Genomic DNA, 20,240 nt, shown 5'->3' on the forward strand with positions numbered 1-20,240 from the left:
TTTTCCCTCAAGGTGGGTGTGACAAGACGAAGAAAATACTTACTCATAAGTCCAGCTGGAACTCTAAAAAACCCCATCTTGATCCAATATGTCTTCAAATATGCTGAAACATTATGGCCATCAAATAGCTTCTTCTCATTCTCAACTGCTTCAATCGCCTTAGTCGCACTGATTGCATTCTCCTGCTCCGAATATAGTTCCCTTTGCTGAGACAACTGTTGTTGATGCAATTGCTGCTGCTGTTGCATATACAATTGTGTCTACTGATTTTGAAGCTACATATACATAGACATATTCTGCAAAATCTACTTTAGATCATCCATTGAAGTACTTGACGCAGCAGTCAATGATGGAGCTGAAGTAGAGGACGCAGCAAGAATCGTAGAAGAGGCTGAAAATGATGCTGAGGTATCTCCCATCCTGAAATTTATGTGATGCTTTCACGTCGGGTTCACCAAAGATGTCGAAGGGTTTTCGAAAGAAAAGTTGCGACCACAGAGGTTCTTGAAAAATTTCAAGATAGAAGATTCCTCAATTCTGAAGGTTTTTAAATGTAGGTGCTTTCACGTCTTAGGTGTTAGAAGAGATTGGGATGATGACAAGAAAATTCATGTCACTGTTATACCTATCTCAATCTGGAAAATTCCCATAGCTGAAGACTTTTCACAACTCTTAGAAATGGCATTACAGCTCAAGCAATAGTCAATGTCACTCAAAATTACAGCAGCTGCATCCTCTTATAGCTTTTGATCCTCAATTACCATAACTCTCAGTTACCTTGGGTACATTCCTAAAGAGCACAACATCCATGTACAACTTGATGGTTATCAGCCAGAGATTCCAATATTTAGCAGTCGTAAAGGGATGTATATTGATGACAGGGCATTAATGTAGTTGGATCTCTTTATGAAGACATAGAATATGCTGTTGAAGCTGCCAAGTCTGGATACTATTTTGAAGCAACTGATGATCGGTTTTTTTTAAAATAAATGTTAATAGCTCCTTTTGGATGCAAATCCTGAAGCAGAGACATTGTTCAGATCCATCTGCTAAATGTAATCAGTATAGAGTGATCGGTTTCTTCTTGATGGTGGCAAGAGATTATAGCGTTCCATGTGTAGACACTGGGTTTCAAAGTCTTGTCAAAGGCTTAATTTGATTCAGGCGAGCTCCCAAAAGATACATACAGTTGAATAAGGTAGTTGCAGATAAATGCTTCTGAATCCAATCCGAATGCCGACTACCACGAAATGTGCTCGTCTTGCTGCCCCCAGATCTTTTGACTTTGAGAAGATTTGTAGAACAGACTGATTGATGTCCCCTGGAACATGAGTTTCATTGAGCAGCAAGGTCTCTATGCAGGGCTTGCCATGCCTCATATGTAGGCAAATTTCATGGCCAGCTATGTCACAACCATAAATCCTACACCATTAGCCCCAGCCTGCCTTCGTTTTCTCCAATATCAAAGAGTTCTTTAATACTCCATTCGTCAGTTGCCACAAGTCAAAGAGAGCCCTCCAATTATAGTACGCAAACCAACTCCATGAAAATCATGGCGCTGTAGTCACAACCCCGACAATCAACGACCTGAAAACACGTGCTCCCCTTGCTAATGATGGCAATGCTAGCTGTCCCGCTCAATCAGCACTTCTTCAGAAAGCACACCCACAACCATCCTGCATATATCCACCTGCTTGCGTCTTCCCCAAAAGCTGTGCTTCCCCCTGTTCTCCTCGTGTTTCTCCTCTGTCGCTCTTCCTCCCATTTCCTTTTTCCCCCAAAACTCCTCTTTCAAAAATAGTCCTTCCTCAATAGGCCCTTGAAAAGTGACATTTTGTTTTTCAGAAAAGAAATCCAGTCCGCTCCCTCTTCAGCCTTTCTAGCTCATCTTTGGTGATTCATGATCTGCTATTTCTATCATTAACTGGTAGCTCTCCACTAGCTTTATTTGCAGAGCAATTATTTCTGATGGCCCTTGTCAGTGGCTCCTATGCTGCTACATGCTTTGAAGATAGATGAATAGGTAAAAGCATCTGGTGAGACATCCTCACGTTGCATAAGTTCAAAGCAGTTCAATGCTTCCTCACCATACCTGTGCTCAACATATCCTGTAATGAGTGAATTCCAGGAAATGATGTCCCGGAATGGAAGCTTGTTAAAAACTTCCTGCGCTCTATCGAGTGAGCCACACTTGCAGTACATATGAACCACTGCAATGCCTACAAGATGATGTGTTTCCAACAGCCCTCTTCTAGCAATCTCATTATGTAATTCATGGCCTTTATCTATGGCCCCTAGAGAACCACAAGCTTTCAAGCAAGAAATGTACATCGCAGTATTTGGAGAAATTCGCTCGAGTCACAGTTGGTGGAAGCAGTTAACTACTTCCTGACTGTATCCATATTGCATATACCCTGAGATAAGTGTAGTCCATGACATTACATTTCTTAATAGAAGGTCATCAGAGACTTCTTGTGCTTTCTCGAGCAGGTCACACTTTGCATACATGTCAACCAGCTTAGGGCCTATACAAACATCTCTTTTTAGCAACCCATTTCGTAAAACTTCAGTATGTATCTCTTGCCCCTTACTTGTGTTTCCAATGTTTCCACATGCTCTCAAAATCCAGGCCAAAGTTATAGCATCTGGTGAGATGCCCTCATCTTGCATTTGTTTATATAATTATAATGCCTTCTCACCTTGACCCTACTCAACATTGGCTAAAAGCATCCCTTCATGCCCACTATTATTGAAGGAGGACCTATCAGGTGCAACCCCAGCTGAAAGAAAAGGTAGTAAAAGACCCCTCTCTCTACTATGCTATCCATGCAGAACAAAATGAAAATACAACAACTAAGTATGTACAAAGTATCAAATCCCACACACACAACTTTTGGGTGGATTTCACACCTCGAATGCGCAGCAATACGACAACACACATGTCAAAATTCAAACCATACTTAAATCATTTCTTTTCAAACTGCGCCTTTCCTTTCCTGTGTTTTTTGTTGTTCTAAAGCTTGATTTTAGCCGACATGCAGTCTCTTCATGCCTCACCTAGTCTCTTCATGCCTCACCTCCTCATGACTTACCTCTTCTTTCATTTCAAACACACAAGAAGGGAAAAAGGAAAGCCAAGGAGAGGAAGAAAGAGAGAACAAGAAAGAGGAGAATAAGAAGAATCAACAAGCAAGAAAGTAGGCATCAAGGGAGGGTAACTTACCAAGGAGAGGAAGAATGAGAAGGAAGAAGCGCCACCACCCGCCACACCAAACACCCAAGGTGAGTCTCTCTCTCTCTCTCTCTCTCTCTCTCTCTCTCTCTCTCTCTCTCTCTTTGTTACTCTCTTTCTCTCTCTGCTCTGTCTGTGTATTTAGGATTTGTGATTCCATTATGTATTGCATTTTGTAAATCATCAATGGTGATCGTCGGCCTAAAATCGGCCGACCGAGCACGTCTGATAGCGTGTCTACATCTCAGTGTATACACAGACATAGACGAGAAAAATGTTTCCTCTCATAGCATCTGAGAGTGTGTCTTAGTGTGCATGTGCTAGCGCGTGTGCTCTGCAGTGTACACGTGATGATACACGCGCTGCACAAAAGGTTGACCTGCAGTCTACACACGATTATACAGGCGCATTGACCTGGAATGCGCATTTGACAGCACGTCTGTGCTGCATCTTAAATGCCAGATAGACGCACTGGATAGAAGGTTCACTCTGGAGCGCGTCTGAGGGCGCATCTAACTTGCAATTTAGATTCGGGGATACATGCGCCAGGTCTCCAAGTTCTGATAGTAAACAATATATTTTTGCAATGATGAATGTGACCAATCCCATGTTTGTGTTTATCACTTTTCTTGTTTAAGGGAAGCATTAACACTTAAGTGTTATGCTCAATGTCTAAAGAAAGCTCTTTGAAAATGTAGGTAATATATGATTTTTTTAATGCAAATAAATTTGTCTTTTTCCTGTGTTTTTTTTGCAGATGTCGTATCTTGGTTCATCTAGCAATGACCCGGATGTGGATCGCATGAATTATACATTGGCCTCCTTTGAAACGGGGGTCAATGCATTTTTTGGAGGTTTTCCTAGTAGGGAAGACTTCATGGGAGAGATGACCAGACACCTTGGCCGCTCTCCCACAGCGGACGAGGTGTTCAGTGTCATGTCTAGGACGCCTCTGATGTCTTTGCCTAGCACTACTTCCCAAACTCCACATGCAGGTACTCCACATGCAGGTACTCCATATGCAGGTACTCCACATGCTCCACGTGCATTGGCTGAAGCACAAGCATCTGCAGAAACATGTGCATCTGCAGAAGCTCGTGCATCTAGCGAGGCAAAGGGTAGTCGATAGAGAGGAAGGAGGGAGAGTCGAGAGGGAGGATGAGGCTTGTGTGGGGGTTTCCTAGGAGGTGGCGAGCGATCACCCTCACCAGTAGATCACATAGAGGAGGTATGTTTCATGATGATGAGGGAAGGGATGTAATGGCATACATGAGGAGCGTCGTGCATGCAACGTATAAAGATTGTTTCATTGCCTTCAAAAATCAGAAAAGCGGCTTGTGGTAGGAGGTGTTGAGGGAAGTCCATAGGAGGTATCCAAATCCTGAGGGTTAGCAATTCTCGGATGATTGGGGATGTACAAAAGTGAGGAATATACTTCACAACAAAAGATCCCACCTCATGACATGGGCCAAGGACTCACTTTGGAGGCCGAAGGAGGGGCGTAGAGCCTATAGCCAACCACCTATGTGCCACCGCATAGAGTGGAAGAAAGCCAAGAAGAAAGCAGCTGAGAAAGTGAAGAGTCGCCAGCATGCAGAGGCGCAACGGATCCAAATGGAAACCATGGGATCGTCGCATTACAGATCGGGCGGCAGAGAGTCGTGGGAGGCAGAGTTTGTGAGTATATTTTGATTTCTAGTTTTTTTAACTTTATATTTCTTTCAATTATTTATATATTTTAGTCTAATATATTGTGACTCATAATTATTTTTATATCTCTAAATGTTTTGCAGACTACCATCGTTGGTAGGACACCTACTCCTAGAGAGGTAGGTTATTATCAAGGCCATAACCGCGCAGCGACATGGCTTCACTTTTATGAGGAGGGTCTCATCACTGAGGACCAATACAACGGGGCCATGAGGATTCAACAGCTAGAGGAGGTATGTTTTTCTTACTTTCCTATTAAAAGTATATCTAATTATAACTTTTTCTCCACCTTGTCTATGTAAGCAACCCTGATCTTTTGTGTGTGTAGGCGAACCCGGATGTGGAGCATAGCGAGAAGGGGGATAGCGATGCTAGTAGCCATGGTGGTACTAGCGAAGATGTTTCCTCTTCAAATTCGTAGAGGAGTACCATACCTCCTCATGAGGCCTTCTTTTCTTGTATATGTATGATATCTCTTTGAGCCTACTACATGCGGCCACGCGTTAGGTCGCAAGCACTTAAACTTCCCTTGTAAATGCTATTGATATATAATGAATATATGGACTTTTATTTTCAATTCTCGTGCCTGTAAAATACATTGTCTTTTTCCCAAATACACAATCTGATGTATGGAAGGGGGAAAAAAAAACCAGAGAGCATGTCTTTTTCCCAAATACACAATCTGATGTGCTCTCTGGTTTTTTTTTCCCAGTTCTATTTTGCACGTGTATCTGCACGTCTAAATTGTAGAAAATTTGCGTTTATACGCGCTTTTATAATGCAGACTACACAGCTTATACACACACTTCATAATTCAAATTTAAAAAATAAATTAAATATCTTTTTAAAAAAATGACATTTTTTGTTTTTCGTTCGCGTCTACTAGTGCTTGTAAAAGTGCGTCTACCAGTGTGTCTATATGTGTGTGTATATGTGCGTCTATTGCACGCCTATTTATGCGTGTAAATTCGTTGATACATGCGATTATAGATGCAAAATGGTAGACGCGCAAATAGGCGGGCGGATAGACGCGCCCGTAAGAATTTCTCTATATTCAAAAATCGTGTCTAAATGTGCATCTATGAGGCCTTTTTGTTGTAGTGGGTTTTAATGTTTGATTTCTTAAGGCCACAAGGGCCAATTAGTTTTGAAGTCTCATGATCTATTTCTTTCGGCCAAGAGGGCCAATTAGTTTGTAGTAAACTATGCTATTTCTTTAGGTCAAGAGGACCCTATGTCTATTTGGTGCAGGTACGTTTGATGGTTTTTTTTTTTAGTGATTGCATGATGGGACCTAAAATGGACTGGCACTGGCTATGGCACTAATCAGACCTCATCCATACGACAAACAATCCCAGCACATGGCCTTGCGGGCTAGGAGTATCTAAAACTCACTTTGTACTAAATACTTATGACAATTTTGCGTTTGTATCCGATATGTAGTCCAATGTTCACCTTCCCTTCTCCTCAAAGGGAGATCCCATAACATGTAGGCATAATGCCTCGTAATGCACACATAGGGAAGCACCTCTTGGTTGATTGCCGCGGCTCCATTGTGACTCTCCCCTCGGGGATTAGCCCCAAGATGTGTTGCTCCAACATATAACATTCACACAAACTCCACTCTTTCATAATTCAATATTCTAGGAGATTTTGATTTGCCTCACAAAACTTTCCCCAACGGAAACACCCATCTTATTCTACAGCTTAGGTTTCCTGTCCTCCTAGCGTTGGTCAAAGTTTATCAATCAATTGTAATGCATTCTAGGAGATACCACGTGACATGCTTGATGCAAGTGTATGACGATTGTGCACAATCATTTTATGATTAAAAAAATAGCCATGTGAGGTGCGAAAAATAACCCTTTCATGAATTTTAACTAAGTGTTACATGCTGTGCTGCGTTAGGGACTAGCATCGGAACTTCTGTGCTACTAGTCGCCTATATTTAATTATGGAACAATCCCTAAATGCTATGCACAAAGAGGAAAATCAGAATTTTTATATTTTCAGTAATTAGATCATTGCAAAAACTTCCTCCCCCCTCACCGTTTAGGTGTTGCTACGGTGCATAGGTATAAATGGTTGTTTTGTATCATTTTTGTATGTAAAAAGCAAAAAAAAAACTATAACACAAAGCGCGAGGCCAAATTGAGGCTTAACCTTATGCTTTAACCTTGCTAAACATTCATACACATAAATCTTATTTTTCCATATTTTTTAAACATAAAAATCCCAATTTTCTCTATTTTTCACTATTTTTTTCTATTTATTATTCATGAAAAATAGGTATTTTCTGATTTATTTATATTGGCTTATTTTTTGACTAAAAATAAATATTTTCTTTGAGTTTATTCTATTTTCACCCATTTTCTCCAACTCAAAATCAAATTAAAAATGATATTTTACGAGTTTTAAAGAATTAATAACTACACTAAATCATCACGAGTTCTATATTTCTGTAGTTAGAGCCCTCAACCATGATGCAAACAACTTAAAATAAAATTTCATCGCATATGAACAACATTTGGACCATGAAACAACAAAAACAAGCAATTTTCATCATAAAATTAGAGCATATCACGTGTCTTGGGTATTGCGGGTTTTTTTAATAATTATTCTGGGCAACCCATAGACTAACCAGCAACCATTCTTCAGTGTTGAACCTCTTTCCTCAGCCTCCTCTTCGTCATCTTGAAGCAATTCGATCACAGTCGGACAAGCATTCTTCAACCCCTCTTCTTCTTGGTTTCTTGCACATGAATAGCGTCTATGCAGGAGAGAGAGAGGGAGGAGAGAGAAAGACTAGTTTTTCATCTCTTTGCTCAGTGCATCATTCCTTGATCCATTTATGGCGATGGAGGGCGAAGGATAGAAGCATCTCAGCGCCAAGAGGATTCCTCCTCCTTCCATCGATTAGAAAATGATGAAGAATGGGGGAAAACATGGGACACAAAAACTCGATGCCCTTAATTAGAGCTTAAGCTTAAAACCCCAATTATCTAGTTCATGCCTTTTGCATTCACACTTTTGACAAGTGGATTTTTCAATTTTGAGGGGGAAAACGACATCGGAATTGAGATCTGTCTAGACGGGTGATGGGACCTGAAATGGGACGGCACTGGCTATAGAACTAGCCGGACCTCATGCTCATGACACACAAACACCCTCACGGCCTCGCAGACCAGGATCGTCAATCTAATGCTGAAGGACAAACCACCCTAAAGCCTAATTCATGAGTTTATAATTTATAGTCCAACATTTCCCTTAAACTCCTTAGAGGGAGATCCCTTATACATTGGCAATGCCACGATCACACACACATAGGAGGCACTCCACTGACTAATAGTCGGAGCCCCACTGCAGCTCTCCTACATCTTAGGGATTGGCCCTTTGATACGTTGCTAAACATATAATACATACGAACATAAACTTCTCTCAACGTATCAATATTTTACGTTCCACGATGTACCATTCCTCACAACAATTTCCCTTTGGGACCCAATGACTAATCCTACAGCTTAGGACATCCTCTCACCCTCATCGTTGGTCACAACCTAAAGAAGACAGGTGCCATGCATCTAGGAGGTTTTTTTGATACCTTTTAATTATTATGCTTGATGAAAATTGTGTATGGCTATGTGCTCAAACAAAAGAAATATCAGCATCGTGTATAATGCATAAAGCATTATTTCCATGAATTTCACTAACGCGTATTGCATTGAAAGGAGGCACCGAGCCATATGCTCATGCTACCATCCTCTTTATTTAAATCATATCGTATATGCCAAGTGCAATGCATAAATCAAATCTTTTCTTATCTTTCAACGTTTCAGTCCCCTTTCCTCTAACTCTTAGCATTTCGCATCAATGATTGGTTAGATAGGATTTCTATGCATTTCTCCCTTTTAAAAGAACAATAAATATGCACAAAACACAGAAACGGGGACAAACCGAGGCCAATCTTGTGCTTTTCCATCGTTATATATTGCACAAACATAGATATAATTTTCCCTAAATTTCCTCAGTCCATTTTCTATTTTTTCCTAATTTTAAATCTATTTTTCCTATTTTTAGGCATTTTTCTCTATTTTTCTTTAATAAATAATGACTAAAAATGAAAATCGATTGTGGGGTGTGGTCCTTAGGTTCATTGACAGCAAAAACTCAGATTTAGTTGGTGTGACATATCATATTTCTCATTTATAAAACAAAAATCGCAATTTTACCCTTAAAACGCGTGTTTTCATGTATTTTAACACTATTTTTGGCCATGTAGCCTTATATTTTCTGATTTTCAGAGCATAAACTAATCAAACTCATGGCAAAAAATATCATAAAGAACTTTCATCCCATATGAACAAGATTTCATAAAGCAAATAGCATTAAAAAATCATTTTTCTTTATAAAAATAGCATTACCGCTTATTTTCAAGTCTCGGTTTCTTGGTCTTGATTACGGGACTGATTTCTAGCATGCATTTAATGCTCAGCATCTTCAAGAATAGCACTCTTCATGTCTATCCATCTGGAAGCAATCCGGTCTCATCCGGACAAGCTTTCCTCCACCATTCTTCATTGTCTTCTTCCACACAAGAACATCCCCTTAAGGGAGAGAGAGGGAGGAGAGAGAAAGGCTAAAATCAGAGATCTCCATCCAGGCCACCATTTGACAGGCGAGAGGCGGCGATAGAGCTAGCATCCAGGAGGGAATCAAGGCCCATAATCATTGGGGGTGGTTGCTCACAGGCTGGAGGTTGAGGATCAACCATGGTGGCACAATTTTCGGGCGCAGATGGCGCCTCCTTCTCCCCACATTTCTTTTCATGCTACCCCTCACAAACTTTCATGTGACATTTAAATTTTGGGCTCCCAAAGGTCACTTGCCCATTTGGCCAAACTTTGGTCCACCCCTTCGCATCTTGACTGTTTCCTTGGCCATTTCCCTGTCCGGACTCCAAATCGAGCTCTGAAAAATCCTGGGTGTCCGACTTGACATCCCGCATTGATCGGTAGCTCTTGACAACCCGCATGGCTGTCTAAAAAATTATCAAGAATCAACGAGTGTCTGTCGGGCGCCTTTAAAGCACTTGACGCTTAAAATCGTGCTAGGTCGAGTCGTTGTCTTCGATGTTGAATATTTTTCCCCTGATATTCGTAATTTTTAGCTATTTTTAAGCACTTCTCGGCATCAAAACTTTGCTCTCATTGGCGACCATGGAATGGGGCGACTCAGCCCGTCGAATCCCACAGTAGATCTGCACAAAACAACCAAAGGAAGCATCAAGCTGATACAAAATAGATACATGCTAAACATAGCACAATGCTCGCCCTACCCCTTGACAAAACTAAGGCATGACATCCACAAGGAGTAGGCCTAGCATAATCTGATAGAAGGTGCATAGCTAGTCACCAACTGACTGCTCCAACACAGCTAAACTAAAAAGAATTATCAAAGAGGTTGCCCTAAGTGGTGGTCTGAACTACCTACCTAACTAAGGACAACACAACTAGGAGCTCCTACTAGGCGAGGACTCCTATAGCCTGATCAAGAGGTATTTTCGTATAGCACATTTCTTCTTTTAGGGTTTTATGTTCCATATGTCAAGAATCGCGTGGTGGGGGGAGCTGCTCAAGATGTTTCGTCGAACACACACAGAATGCACAACGAGAAGCTCACTCAAGAGACAAGAAGAGAGATGGAGGCCAAAACGTTTTCTTGCTAATTTCTTCTTCTTTTTCCACACTCTTTTCAATGTACACAAAGTATAGATAAGATACAAGATAAAAAGAAAGGGGCCTACTAAGTCAAACAATGCATAACCGACTACATTAGTCGACTGGCGCTATAACTATGCCAGCTGTAAATAGGTGTAACAACCTAAATATAATAAGTAATGAGTCAGTGGCCATGTGTGAGTCATAATGACCACCGACGTGCTAAGTGTAGACGTGTGGACCCATCTAACCAGGCGGTCCACCATCAATGTCCACATGTGTTGAGCTTGCCATCTCAACACTCCCCCTCAAGCTCAACTGCATCTCTGCAACTCCAAGTAAGCTTCGAAACTTTTGAAGCTTCTCTATACCCAATGCCTTCGTGAAGATATCAGCTATCTGATCCTGTGTGCTGACATACACCAAGTCAATCTCACCTGCTAGTATCTTCTCTCTCACAAAGTGCTAGTGTATCTCAATATGTTTTGTCCTGGCATGGAACAGAGGGTTCCTAGCCAACTATATACTGCTCATGTTGTCACAATAAATGACAACTGGACCTTCCACCTACACATCCAAATCAGCCAATAACTTTTGCAGCCATACTATCTCACATGCTGCAACAGCAGCACCTCTATACTCAGCCTCTGTACTTGACAAAGCAACTGTAGATTGCTTTTTGCTGCTCCATGCAACTGCTGCACTACCAAGAGAGAACATGTATCTACTAGTAGATCTTCTATCAGACATACTACCAGCCCAATCTGCATCTGTGTATCCAAACACCTGTACATCTGTACTTGCCTCATAGAAAAGTCCATAATGCAATGTGGACTTCACATATCTCAATATGCGTCTGACTGCATCCAAATGTGGCTTTCTAGGTACTTGCATAAACTGACTCACAAGACCAACAGCGTAGCTCAAGTCTTGCCTTATAATGGTCATGTAGATCAAAATCCCCACTATCCTCCTGAACATAGTAGGGTCTTCTATCTCATCCCCAACATCAGCACTCAACTTTACATTCTGCTCCAACGGGACTGAAAGTGGTTTGCATGCTATCATACCATACTTGGACAACATATCCAAGCCATACTGTCTTTGGGACAGCCATATACCATCATCACATCCGATCACTGCAATGCCAAGGAAGTACCTTAGCTCACCTAAATCCTTCATCTCAAACTTCATCTTCAAACAGCCCTTGACTTCAGCAATCCCACTATCACTATCACCTGTAATAATCAAGTCATCCACATAGATGACTATGATGACCAAACCTGCATCTCCCTTTCTCACATAAAGTGAGTGATCAGCATGAGAAACATAAAAGCCAATATTGACAAGATACTATCTGATCTTGTCAGACCATGCTCTAGGTGCTTGCTTGAGCCCATAGAGTACCTTCTTCAACTTGCACACATACGTGGGATGCTCTAAATCTTCATAACCTACTGGCTGATCCATATACACTTCTTCCTGCAAATCACCATGCAAGAAGGCATTCTTTACATCCATTTGCTACAACCTCCAACCTTTGGCTGCTGCCAAAGAAATCACACATCTGACAGTTGCCATCCTAGAAACTGGACTGAAGGTTTCATCATAATCTATGCCATATGTTTGGGCATAGCCTTTTGCAACCAGCCTAGCTTTATACCTGCTAATAGAACCATCTGCATTGTGCTTAATCTTATAAATCCACTTACATCCAATAGCTTTCTTTCCCTTCGGCAATGATACTAGATCCCAAGTCTTATTGGCCTCTAATGCAGACATCTCCTCATCCATTGCTGCATCCCAATGAGCATGACCAACAACCTCCTCAAAACATGTGGGCTCAACATCCTCAACTAGTTTCACCATATAAACATAATGGTGAGCTGCATAACCTTCAAAACCAAATCTTTTAATAGGGTATCTCACCTTGCTAGACCTGCGTACCACTGGATCACTCAATGGAGTCTTTGCATTAACGCGTGCTCTCTGCACACCTGGAGTCCTCACTGAAGGAATGCCAAGCTCATCATCCAAGATCTCTGAGCCACTAGAGTCTCCATCAAGAACTGCATCAATGCCTTCTGACACTTTATTCTTTCCTTTGTCTTTACATGTAGTGCTACTAGATGCACCTGAAGATGTAGAGGTACTCCTTAGTCTCCCAGACCAAGGACTACTAGATGATGTCTCTGGTCCACTAAGAGTTTGTGATTCTTGCTTTTCAACCTGCATATGAGTGTCATGATCATCATCAACATCCAATGCATCACCACTAGATGCATACTAACTGCTCATTTTATCAAAGATGACATCCCTGCTCACTCTGAACTTACATGTGACAGGGTTGTAACAACGATACCCTTTCTGCTCTAAAAAGTATCCAATAAAGATACACTTTTCAGCCTTTGGATCCAGTTTCCTTCGCAACTCATCTGGCACATGAATATACGCAATGCAGCCAAACACTTTCAAGTGTGAAACAATAGGCTTATTACCTGTAAAACATTCTTCGGGGGTCATACCATGAACTGCAGCTGTGGGAGTTCTGTTCATAATATAAACAGTAGTATGAACAGCCTTAGACAAAAAATGCTTAGGCATATTCTTTTCAGCCATCAAGGCGCGTGCAACTTCTGCAATATGTATGTTTTTCCTTTCTGCAACGCCATTTTGTTGTGGGGTATACGTGCATATGAACTGTCTCTTTATCCATGAGACCTCAGAAAATCACTGAACTCATTTGAGAGGTACTCTCGCCCTCCATCTGACCTCAAGCACTTTACTTTCAAGCCTGTTTCTCTTTCAACTGCAGCCTTGAAAGTTCTAAAGTGCTCAAACGCTTCACTCTTTTCCTTCATAAAATATACCCACAGCTTTCTAGAACAATCATCAATGAATGTGACAAAGTATGAACTGCCTCCAAGAGATACATTTTCTGTAGGCCCCAAAATGTCTGTATGCACAACATCAAGGATATTTCTGCTTACATCTCTATCATGTGAAAAGGGTTGTCTTTCCTGCACATGCTTCGCCTACCTTATGAAATTTTGCAACTTTAAATATAGGAAAACCTGTAACCAACCCTTTGGACTGCATTAATTTCAGCCTTTGTACATTTGCATGTCCAATGCGTTTGTGCCAAATTTCAATGTCTACAACAACACCTTTTCCTTTGGCATACATAGCAGCATTCATAGTAGGAATTCCAGCGTGCAAAGTAAACATGCGTCCAACTCTACTTCCCTTTGCTACCAACCTGCACTTGTCATTGAAATCTTCTACAAAGCAGCCCTTTACATTAAATCTGACTTGCAGTCCTTGCTCTACCATTTGACCGACTAACACCAAGTTCTTTGTAATAGATGGCACATGTAATACATATGAAAGACTCTTTGTCTTACCATCATGCAAGGACAAGGGAACTTTTCCAATGTGTGAAATTGGGTGGCATGAGTCATCACCCGTTTGCACATAACCTGCATTCTGCAAATTCTGCATCTCTCCAAACCATTCTGCATGGTTGGTCATATGATTGGATGCACGTGAATCAACATACCAAACATCATCATGTGCTCCCTTTCCTGTAACAGCATTCAGCATATGCTGCATAACAAACAGACGTTCATTTTTGTCTTCATTCTATCGTGAAGACGATACATAGTTTCCTTGCTGCAACTTACCACTACAGATATCATCTTTCTTAGCATAACATTGGGCTGCAATATGACTTGTTTTTCCACAGTAGTGGCACACAATACCAGAGTTGTTAGAACCTCTGTTCTGCCATCCACCTCTTCCTCTAAAGCTCCCCCTGCCTCTAAAGTTACCAGACCTCCTGAAACTTGCATATCGCCAAATTGTTGATTCAATCTATTTTGCTGGTTCTCACTACCACGTCTTGTACCACGGCCTCTTGAAGAGAACCTGCCACGTCCCCTTCTTGAACTCGAGTAGAAAGCTTGGGCCTGTTTACCGCTTCTTTCAGATTTCTCACTCTGCATGTTGATCTCTTCAATGATCATAAGAGAGACCAACTCATTGAAATCTGGAAATGGCTTTCTGACATATACGGAAGTTACAAAAGACTTCCAAGCCTTTTCATTGTTAAGTCCACCCAAGGTAGACGACACCAAATCATCATTGGGCATTGCATCAATTGCTGTTGAGGCATCTGCAATTCTCCTTACCTTCAATGCATACTCATTGATAGACATCTTCCCTTTCTTCAATGTATCAACTCTTGCTTGAGTTGAATCTTTCGTGCCTTTGTATTTACAGAAAACATACTTTCAAGTATGGTCCAAGCTGCATATGCATTCTCTACATTTCTAATGTGTCCCAACATATTATTGTCAATTACTGCAGACAACCAATACATGACCTTCTTGTCTTTTGCATTCCATTCCTTTCGTGCCTTTGTCTCTTCTGCAGTTGGAGGATCACTCACCTTCGGCTCCTTTTCTTCACCTGAAACAAACTCGTAGAGGCCTTTTCCAATAAGGAAGTTCGTAACACGGAACTTCTATGAAGGGTAGTTGTTATTGTCGAGCTTCTCAATGATGGGGCTTCCACTATTCTCTGCCATTATCACAAGAATAATACCAAACAGCAAGCAAATCTTCTGCAACCCTCGACCTGTAGTGCACAGCAATACAATAGATAGCCTTTTTCACTGTCTGCTCAACAATACATGCAATCTGCAACCAGTTTGCAGATAAACCTTGCGTTTACTCACTGGTAAACATTTTTGATCTTACAGATTTGAAATCTATAACCTGTGTACCCACTTTCGCTCGATACAGCCGAAGTCACAGCGTACCCTGAAACTGCTGTCCGCAACCTTGCGGCTCTAAAACAGGCCCTGAAATGGCCTCAAATGCCCAAAATAACTGCGAGATAGCCCTAAAGGGCTGATCTGCAGAACATACAACGCTCTTCGTGCACACAAAATCTCAGTGCAATCTGAGATTTTTGCTCTGCTCTGCTTCCGGTGCCTCCACAGGCACTATCCAAGAGAAAGAGTGGAAGGATGGGAGAGCTTCTTACCCGTGGCTTGCTTGCTCGAACCTTGCTTCTTCTCCTTTGCTTCAACCTTCGAAATCAGCCTCTCTCAGTGGTCCGGCTCTGATACCATGTCAAGAATTGCATGGTGGGGGGAGTTGCTCAAGATGCTGTGCCGAACACACACAGAATGCACAAGAAGAAGCTCACTCAAGAGACAAGAAGAGAGATGGAGGCCAAAACGTTTTCTTGCTAATTTCTTCTTCTTCTTCCATACTCTTTTCAATGTACACAAAGTATAGATAAGATACAAGATAAAAAGAAAGTGGCCTACTAAGTCAAACAATGCAAAACCGACTACACTAGTCGACTGGCGCTATAACTATGCCAGCTGTAAATAGGTATAACAACCTGAATATAATAAGTAATGAGTCAGTGGCCATGTGTGAGTCATAATGACCACCGACGTGCTAAGTGTAGACGTGTGGACCCATCTAACCAGGCGGTCCACCATCAATGTCCACATGTGTTGAGCTTGCCATCTCCACACCATACTCGGACATGTAAAAAGGAGGGAGCTGAGCGTAGTGACCCAAGGAGAATAGGGCATCGGCCTCAGGACCTGTCTCGGTACCCAAGAACCTACCAAGCCCTCGCAAGGCGACACTTAATCCTTTTCTGATGCTCACTTTTATTTTCGCTCCAACCTTCCTTAATTTCTTCTTTTCCAACAAGATGCCACCCCTAGGAAGACAAGGCATCGACCCCGGGTCTGACTCGTCCCCAGGAACCTACCAAGCCTTTGCAAGGTGATGATCAGCTGCTTATAAATTTTCCTATCTTTTCTTTTCTTTAATAGGGGTTAAAACCCCTTTTTACACACCTTTGTATATTTTTATTGTGTTTAAGATATTCAAGGTTTCTTTCCTCTTTATCATCATCATTTTCGTCTTCGGTAGGCTTCTCTAACTGCCTCACAATTGAGCAAGAACTCCTAGAACAACTGCCTAGCAGGCTAGTAGAACAGGGTCACTAGGACCCCCTTCTAAAACACGTCTTTTGATGCCTGGCAATGTCTTTACAAGAGGCAACGACTACTCAAACCTCCCTCAAACATACAGAACCTAAACCTGGGACTTCATGCCTTAGACTCCGGTCACCAACAAGAAAAGAAAAATCCCTTACAAGCACAGAAACACATATAGCATAAAACACGATACTCATAAAGAAGAGATATCACCTGGATAGGGCCACGAGAAGCTTCCACGCAACAAAAGGCTCCTTCCAAGCTATTCTTCTGAACCTGTCTAGCACAAAACTAAAACGAAAAACCATTAACCGCACCTGCACTAAACAGACAACTGGCCCTCTTGGCCTAATGAAATAAAGCACTTCACTACAAAAACTGATCGGCCTTCATGGCCTAATGAAATAAAACAGTAAAATCCTTGCAAAACGGGCCCTCTTGGCCTAACGAGATCAAACATAATAGCACCTACACATCCTTCCCTGGAATAGCATAGATATACAATAATAAGCTCCTTTCCAAGGAGGAAAACCACAAGACTCATAGCCCTAAACTAAATGCATAAGGTTATGACCTATCCCTCCTGCATATATAGCAAGAGGCATACGCATAACATGTTGTCTAATTAGCCTATGGGTCCAAGAAAACAACGGTAGATTGGTCTTGGCTACTCTTTGCATCACCCATATCAACCAATGTCTGCCATATATTGCATGCTCTGATAACATTCCCCACGAGCGACCGGGTCCTATTTCATCATTGATCACAATATCCAAACTAGGACCACAATTGAAGAAGAGGTCTTCTTCATAAGCAAGATTTGCCAATGAATTCGCAAATTGATTCCGGTAACGTGGAATCAGCTAAAAAGACACACTCTCAAACTCAAGTAGGGTCATAGCAGTCCGACGATATATACAAAAAATAGGAATCCGCACTATGTATGTCCCATCTAGCTGATTCAGGATCAACTGGGAATCCCCTTTTACTAACAACCGACGAATACCACCTTGTTTAGCAATATGCAGTCCCATAATCAAGGCTTTATACTCTGCCATATTGTTAGTGAATCCTACCCCGAGATAAGCAGCTAACTTCATCGTAACTCTACGTCGGGGATCTCGGATTACTACTCCAACACTCCCTTTTTTATTAGGGCCAAATAAGGAATTAACCGACCCATCAACCGACTTTAAGCTCTTTTGCAGGTCTCAAATCATCCCCAGCATGGACCTTGAATGCATTTTCTTTGTATTAGGATACTTAGAAATAATAAGATTTAATCTTATTAAGATTAACCTTATTTTTAAACTCTACTCCTTGTAGATCAGCTAATAGGGTTGTAGACCTATTTTTCCCTAACCTTACAATCTTGTAGGGACCATCCCATTTAGGTTCTAGCTTCCTGGGAAACAACTCCCTACATGCCTAATTGCCCTTTTTTAAAGGTATATTTTTTCGCTCTAAGGTCATGCAACTACTTCATCCGACGTTTAGCTACCTCCTGGTGTAATAAGCTCTGCAACTTCAACTCATCTAGGTGGGCTATGGTCGTGAAAAGTTCAAAAAGGGAATCCTCATCTCCCAAAGAGTGCTTAATTGCAAACCGTATGGTTGGCAGCTCAATTTCAAGGGGTAACACGCACTTTTCCCCATAAACCAATTTAAATGGAGTATGGCTGGTAGCTCGCTTGAACGTGGTATTATACGCCCATACTGCCACATACAACTTCCTGTCCCAGTCTCGTTTCTTCTTAGAGACTATCTTAGACAAGATACCCACAAGCTACTTATTAGTACTTTTGACTTGTTCGTTTGCTTGTGGATTATAAGGAATCGTTTTATTATGCTTGATTTGCCAAGCTTCTGTCAGGCTTTTGATCACTTTGTTAAAAAAATGGGTTCCACGGTCTAACATGAATTCTTTCGGGGGACCAAAGCGGCAGATAATCTGCTCTAAAAGGAAACTTGCAATTTCTTTGGCATTGTCCTGCCTCGTCGCCCCGCTTCTGACCATTTTGTGAAATAATCAGTGGCTACTATAATGTACCTCTTCTAGGTAGTAGACGATAGGGTAATAGGACCCACAAAATCAATGCCCCACTTCTGAAATGGAAGGATAGCCATGATAGGCGTAAGTGGGCGTTTCCTATTCTCTCTAATGTCATGTCTTTGACATGTATCACATTTCTTTACATACTCAAAAGAATCTTGGAAGATGGATAGCCACCAATATCCAGCTCGTAAAGCTTTCTGCGCCGTCAACCATCCCGTGAAGTGCCCTCCACACGTAGAGTCATGACACTCCTCCAAGATGAAAGAAACCTCATCAAGCAGCATCACACCTCGACGATAGATATCATCAACACCCTGCCGATATAGTGTCCCTGTGACCAAGGAAAACTTCAAAGCCTGTTGTTTAATTTTCCTCTTTTCATACTTTGACAAACCAGCTCCCGTCTCTCCTGTTGATAGATAGTGTGTAATAGCAACATACTAAGATGGGATAGAAGTTGTATTAATTTTAAACATTCCTCAATATCACTTTCTTTAGTCAAAATCTCTTTCGGCTCCTTGAAATCCATAAGGCATTCCACAATACACTGTAACCTCAGTGGCTTACTCTTAATCTCATAATCGAACTCCTGCAAAGTGATTAACCACTTTGCCAAATGATCAGGCAGCTATAGCTTGTTCATAAGCAATCTAAGCCCTTCCGCCTTTGTATAGAACACTACCTTTTCATAGAGGATGTAGTGCCTGAATTTCTTAGTCCCAAAGACCATCACAAGACACAACTTCTCCATGTAGGTATAATTGATCTCTGAAATGCCCAATTTTCGACTAGCAAAAGCTATCGGATGATACCACTTTTCCTCCCAGATTTGGGCTAAACAGCAGCTTATATTATGCATGGTGGTTGCTGAAAATATATAGAACACCTCACCCCTTTTAGACACTACATCCTCTATGAAAAGGTAGTTGTAGTATGAACAACCAGGCTGGGAGGAATACCTCTCAGCTCATCATAACTCCAAGCAAAGATATCGCAGAATTCTTGAATCAAGGACACATAGTCCTTCCTTTCTACTGAACTGAGCGTGGAACCTAATTTAATTGGCCGTGAATCATTCGGCGTGCCAAGGTGTAACTCAATCACATCCGCGTCTCTTATCCTATCTTGCGGCTCTATTGGCTCATTTAGAGTTATCTGATAGATATCCTTTGTAGTGGACCCCTCTTTAGATTCATCACTGGATGATGTCTCACTACCAGATGGATTGTTTGCTATCTCTAATTCAGTAGAAGATAAAGGAGCTCTCTCACTTTAAGGGGACTCAGGATAAGCATCGACTATTACTCGATTAGCACCTCTACCTAGAACCACTCGATCGGTGGGTATATCAACTTGACAGCCTGTTCGTAAGATCCAAGGCCTCCCTAGCAAGACTTGATAGCTAGGACGTCCTGCAAATCTTATCACCCTAAAGTCCAAGAAAAATTCTACACTTGCAACTGTAACATGGACCTTAGTAACGCAACCTTCTGG

This window comes from Lygodium microphyllum, chromosome 14, assembly GCF_053477565.2.
Source record: "Lygodium microphyllum isolate KBCC chromosome 14, Lygodium_microphyllum_v1.1.10, whole genome shotgun sequence".
NCBI classification, from domain to species: domain Eukaryota; kingdom Viridiplantae; phylum Streptophyta; class Polypodiopsida; order Schizaeales; family Lygodiaceae; genus Lygodium; species Lygodium microphyllum.